Source organism: Scyliorhinus torazame, chromosome 22 (assembly GCF_047496885.1).
Source record: "Scyliorhinus torazame isolate Kashiwa2021f chromosome 22, sScyTor2.1, whole genome shotgun sequence".
NCBI classification, from domain to species: Eukaryota; Metazoa; Chordata; class Chondrichthyes; order Carcharhiniformes; family Scyliorhinidae; genus Scyliorhinus; species Scyliorhinus torazame.
In genome coordinates, this window is record NC_092728.1 from 103,307,763 (window position 1) to 103,314,393 (window position 6,631).

Below are 6,631 nucleotides of genomic sequence, written 5' to 3' on the forward strand. Positions count from 1 at the left end.
ACAATGAACTTTTTTTCAATGATTCACTCTGAGGCGGTGTGGGGGACAAAGTGTCACTAGCAAGGCTAGCATTTGTCATCCATTGTTTTTGGCTTTTAGAAGGTGATAGTGAAACTGCTTGAGCTATTGCAATCCATGCAGTGAAGGTATTTTTGTGCTGTTAGTTAGTTCCAGGGATTTCGAACCAGCAATGAGGAAGCAGTGGTGATTATATTTTCAGGTCGGGGTGGTGTGTTGATCGGGGCATTCCCATGGTGGCGCTCCCATGTGCCTGCTGGCCTTGTCCTTCTGGAATCTAGACTGCAAAGGTCACAATTTGGGAGCTGCTGGAAAGGCAGCGATTGGACCCTGTGGATAGTGGTGGGGGGCGTAGATATTTGGAAGGGCTGCTGATCAAGCAGACTGCTTTGTCCTGGATTGTGTGACTCCCTGCTGTGTTCCTCATTCCAATCGGGACCTTACTCTGCAGTTACACAAATCATCATGCATCACTGGAAAGTGGAAATTGCTTTGTGTGTGGGAGTATAACTGGCTCCTCAGTACAATGTCGTGGTGTTTTTAAAACAACTTCAGTTGTGGAAGAAGCAAGCTGCAAATAGATTTGTACATTTTTTTTATTGCAAAACACATTTTGTGTCATAAATTGACCTGATGTGAACAAAGACAGAGGAGCCCTGTTGCGGCCGTAGATGGTGCATAAGTCAACCTTTGGAAACTTGCGAAATCCCTCCAAAAACCAGATTGATTTATACACTGAGTAGAAAAGTGGACCACCGGTTTGGGTAAGGTGGTCACCATTTTGAAATTTTATCAGTATCCGGCGCAAAAAAAAATAGGCGCGTCTTAAACTCCTCTCATCTTCACAACACCGCCCGTATTGTCTACTCGATCCCTTGCCCCCGGTTCCAAGGTAAGTAAGACGTGCAATTGTGGGGTGTGAAATTGAGGCTGGCTATCGATGCAAGTACAATAAATCCTGGCTCAAAACAGGGCTTGGGGGGGGGGGTCAACTTGTACACAGAGTACATGCAAAAACCTAATTTTCAGGTTGGAAAAATGGGGTTGTCTTATACACTAGGTCAACGTTTACGCCGTGATTTCCAGTGTATAAATTTCTGTTCAGTGTATTGGAGGATTCCTGTAGTTACATTTTATTGTAAAACAGGATGAAGCACGATGTGGCTTGCAGATAGATTTATGTGATTGACAAGCCTGTTAGCAACAAGCAATAAAATCATTCCAGAGTGAGGGGAGTGGATGTGCTGTCTGTCGGAGATGAGAATTTCCTGAGCGTCATTCACATGATCAAGACTCACTGAAACAGGGCTAATGTCAGGGCGTCACGGTGGCGCAGTGGTTAGCACTGCTGCCTCACGGCAGATCCCAAGAAAATGTCAGGGCGTCATGGTGGCGTAGTGGTTAGCACTGCTGCCTCACGGCGTCGCGATCCCAGGTTCGATCCCAGTCCTGGGTCACTGGTCCATGTGGAGTTTGCACAATCTCTCCGTGTCTGCGTGGGTCTCACCCCCACAACCCATAGATGTGCAGGGTAGGTGGATTGACCACGCTAAACTGTCCATTAATTGGAAAAAATGAATTGGGTACTCTAAATTTATAAAGGGAAAAAAAACAAAATGTTCTGTTCAGAAACTGTGATTTAGTTTTGCTACGAGTTTGATGTCTAGAATATTGATTTATTTGGATCAAAATGGAATTACAGGAATTCTTTTTGGCATCTGCATGCCATACTATCCACCCAGTAACAATGAGCAGATGTTAATTAAATAGCTCCTATAACCCAAAATATAATACTTTTTTAAAAAATGTAACACTTTTTTTTCCTATCCCACCTTCTCCAAGTTTTCTTCTGAAATGAGGATTCTCTTCCTGGAGATTCTTTGCCAAAGCTAATGTCCATTGATTTCCCGACGTTAACTGAGAGTGTCAGAAAGTTGACCTGTCTTGGAGACAGTTCTGAGAAGGTTCACTAGGCCTAGATTCCTGGGATTAAGCGGTTGTCACCTGAGAAAAGGTGGAGTAGGTTGGGCCGATGATGGTTGGAGTTCAGAGGAATGAATTCTTATTGCCAGGTAAGATTCTGAGGGCTCGACAGGGAGAGGATGTTACCCCTTGTGAGGGAGTGTAGAACTGGGGGCAAAGTTTCAAAAGGAATTTCCCATTTATACAGAAAATAGGAGCAGGAGGAGGCCATTCGGCCCTTCGAGCCTGTTCCGCCATTCATTATGATCATGGCTGATCATCCAACTCAACAGCCTGATCTTGCCTCTTTCCCCCCCCCCCCCCCCCCCCCCCCCCCCCCTCCTCCTTTGAACCTCTTTGTCCCAAGTGCCATATCTAACTGCTTCTTGAAGGCACATAATGTTTTAGCCTCAACTGCTTTCTGTGGTAATGAATTCAGCAAGCTGACCACTCTGGGTGAAGAGATTTCTCCTCACCCCAATCCTAAATGATCTATCCTGTATCCTTAGACTGTGACCTCTGGTTCTGGCCACCCCCCCACCATCGGGAACATCCTTCCTGCATCTACCTTGACTAGTCCTGTTAGAATTTTATAGCTTTCTATGATATCCCCCCTCATTCTTGTGTACTCCAGCAAATACAATCCTAACTGACTCAATCTCCTCGTATGTCAGTTCTGCCATCCCAGGAATCAGTCTGGTAAACCGTCTCTACTCTCCCTAGAGCAAGAATACCCTCCTTCAGATAAGACCAAAACTGCACACAATATTCCAGGCCTCACTAAAGGCCTGCATAATTGCAGCAAGACATCCCTGCTCCTCTACTCGAACCCTCTCAGTATGAAGGCCAACATACCATCTACCTTCTTTACCACTTGCTGTACCTGCTTGTTTGCCATCAGTGACTGGTGTACGAGGCACCCAGGTCTCTTTGCACATTCCCCTATCCTAATTTATTATTTTTTTGTTTAAATTTCCAATTAAGGGGCAATTTAGCGTGGCCAATCCACCTACCTTCCACATTTTTGGGTGGTGGATGTGCGACCCATGCTATGTGCAATCTCCACACGGACAGTGACCCAGAGCTGGGATTGAACCTGGGTCCTCAGCGCCATTATGCAGTAGTGCGTGCCACCGTGCCCCCCCCCCCCCCCCCCCGCTCCTTATTTATGTCCATACAAAGAATCTGCCTTCCAGTTTTTGCTACCAAAATGGAAAATCTGATTTATCCAAATTATACTGCGTCTGCCATTCATTTGCCTACCCAACCTGTCCAAATCACACTGAAGGATCTCTGCATCCTCCTCACAGCTCATCCACCCAGCTTTGAGTCATCTGCAAATCTGGAGATGTTACATTTAGCTCCCTCATCTAAATCATTAATATATATTGTGAATAGCGGGGGTCCCAGCAACGATCCTTTCGGTACCCCACTAGTCACCGCCTGCATTTGGAAAAAGACCCGTTTATTCCTACTCTTGTTTCCTGTCTTCCAACCAGTTTTCTATCCATCTCCATACACTACCCCTAATCCCATGTGCTTTAATTTTATATGTTAATCTCTGATCAGGGACTTTTGTCAAAAGCTTTCTGAAAGTCCAAATAAACCACATCCACTGGCTCCCCCTCATCAACTCTACGAGTTGCATCCTCGAAGAATTACAGTAGATTTGTCAAGCATGATTTCCCCTACATAAATCCATGCTGACTCTGTCCGATCCTGCCACTGTTTTCTAAGTGCTCTATAAAATCTTTGATAATAGATTCTAGAATTTTTCCCACCACCGTCGTCGGGCTTACTGGTCTATAATACCCTGTTTTCTCTCTGCCTCCCTTTTTAAACGGGTAACATTAGCCACCCTAAGTCGGAGATGAGGAATTTCTTCTTTCCGAGGGTCGCTAGTGTTTGGAACTTGCGACCCCAGAGAGCAGTGGAGGCTGGGTCACTGGATGCATTCTCGGCAGAGTTGGGACAGATTTTTGATGTACAAGTGATTCGAGGTTTATGATAGGGTCAGGCAGGAAAATGAATTTAAGGACACTGTCAGGTCTAGTTGAAGGGCAGAGCAGGCTTGATGGGCCGAATGGCCTATTTTTGATTTTACAATCATGGGGGTGCACCGGAATGAAACTCCCATTATTCCTGCCACCTACAAGTCAGATTCAATCTGGGCTGCAAACACGGCTCATTTTACTTTACCGTCAATCTAATAATAATCTTTATTAGTGTCACAAGTAGGCTGACCTTGGGCGGGATTCTCCACTCGCGCGCCGTGCCGTCGTGAACGCCGTCAAGGTTCACGACGGCGCGAAACGGCCCCGATCCCGAACGATTCAGGCCCTGACAATGGGCTAGGATCGGAGCCGCGTCATCTACACGCCCGCATAAAGGCGGCGCCGCATAACTGGTGTCATCCACGCATGCGTGGTTGCCGTCCTCTCTTAAGTCCGCCCCGCAAGAAGCTGGCGGATGGATCTTGCGGGGCCGCAGAAGGAAGGAGGTCCTCCTTCAGAGAGGACGACCCGACGATCGGTGGGCACCGATCGCGGGCCACCCCACATTTGAGGTACCCCCCGGTGCAGGATCCCCCCCCCCCCCCAACGTTAATGCACTGTTCATGACGGCAGCGACCAGGTGTGGACGGCGCCGGGGGGAACCCGCTGTTTTGGCCTGGCCGCTCGGCCCATCCAGGCCTGAGAATAGCAGGGGTGCCGGAGAATCGCCATTTTGGGTGTCTCCGGCCTGCGGCCCGCGGAACTCGACCGGGCCGTTTCCGCCGCTTGGGAGAATCGCAGGAGGGCGTCGGACCGGCGTCCCGGGAAATTTTGGCGGCCCAGGCGATTCTCCCAACTGGAGCGCGAGTGGAGAATCTCGCCCCTTAACACTGCAATGAAGTTACTGTGAAAATACCCTAGTCGCCACACTCCGGCGCCTGTTCGGGCACGGAGGGAGAATTCAGAATGTCCAGATTACCTAACAAGCACGTCTTTCGGGACTTGTGGGAGGAAACCGGAGCACCCGGAGCAAACCCACGCAGACACGGGGAGAATGTGCAGACTCTGCACAGACAGTGACCCAAGCCGGGAATCGAACCTGGGACCCTGGAGCTGTGAAGCCACAGTGCTAACCACTGTGCTACCCATGAAATGGGAGCATTTCTTCTCCAGCTAGTTGCTTTTGACCGAAAGGTAGAAAGGCACGGCTGAGGTTTGAACTCAGGATCTCCTGTTTACGAGACAGACGCTTTAACCATCTAAGCCACAGCGCCGATCTTTTCCAACTTGGCGGAGTTAAGTTTAGCCAGGGCAGACTGGGAATTGAATTTGGGAAACTCCTTGGTTTATGCATCTCAGCTGCTCCCGACGTGAGATTTTAAAATATTTGTTTATTTTGAAACCAAAATGTATTTTCTCTCTGGAAATTGAATGTGCAAGAATTGCAACAGAGTGTTACATGTTTACTGTAATTGTGGAAAGTGTTACTACCTGTTGTGGTTGAAGCTGTTTTATTTACTTCAGTTATAAGCATGCTACAGGTGGTCTGGCAGAGAATGTTGTGGAAATTTATAATTAGAAACATTAGTTAATTATAGCCAGGGTTCTATTGTTCCATCTGGATGATTGTTTGTTGTCAGGTTCTCTGGATGATGTGCTAAGTGACAGAGGAGAGGAGGAATTTCTTCTCCAAGGATTCTTTACCGCAGAGGGCTGTAAAGGCTGGGGGTCATTCAGTATGTTCAAGGATGGGGTAGACAGATTTTTAATCAGTCCGGGAATCGAGGGTTACGGGGATCAGTAGGGAAAGTGGAGTTGAGGATTATCACATCAGATCAGTCATGGTCTCATTGAATTGTGGAGCAGGCTGGATGGGCCGAATGGCCTACTTCTGCTCCTGGGTCTAGGGTCAGAGTCTGTGACTACTGACAAAGCTGAAAGTAGATTTCGTAGAACATAAAATATACAAACCAGGAGCAGGAGTTGGCCATTTGGCCCCTCGAGCCTGTTCCACCATTCAACAAGATCACGAGTGATCTGATAGTAATCTCAAATCTGCTCCGCATACCCCCAAAAACCTCATACCCCCAAAAACCTATCACCCCATCCACCTCTGCCGTAAAAATATTCAAAGACTTTGTTTCTACCACCATTTCAGGAAGAGAGTTCCAAAGACACACAACGTTCTGAGAGATACGTTTTGTCTCCGCTCTGTTTTAAATGGAACAGTGACACCTAATTAAGGTTCTGCCGCTACAGGAAACATCCTCTCCACATCGACCCGGTCAAGGCCCCTCAGGATCTTATATAGAGCATACAGTGCAGAAGGAGGCCATTTGGCCCATCGAGCCTGCACTGACCCACTTAAGCCCTCACTTCCACCCTATCCCTGTAACCCAAGAACCCCTCTTAACCTTTTTGGACACTAAGGGCAATTTATCATGGCCAATCCACATAACCTGCACGTCTTTTGACTGTGGGAGGAAACCGGAGCACCCGGAGGAAACCCACGCAGACACGGGGAGAACGTGCAGACTCCACACAGGCAGTGACCCAAGGCTGGAATTGAACCTGGGACCCTGGCGCTGTGAAGTCACAGTGCTAGCCACTGTGCTGCCCACAATATGTTTCAATGCGGATATGTTTCAATCTAGTCG

At 47.9% G+C, this 6,631-nt stretch overlaps 1 non-coding gene across 1 annotated transcript; it reads right to left on the reverse strand.

Moving 5' to 3' along the window:
• Nucleotides 1–5,174: 5,174 nt before the first annotated feature.
• On the reverse strand, nt 5,175–5,248 carry trnat-cgu (transfer RNA threonine (anticodon CGU)). The gene has a single exon. It is a non-coding gene; the product is annotated as a tRNA-Thr (tRNA).
• Between the last annotated feature and the right edge of the window lie 1,383 nt (nt 5,249–6,631).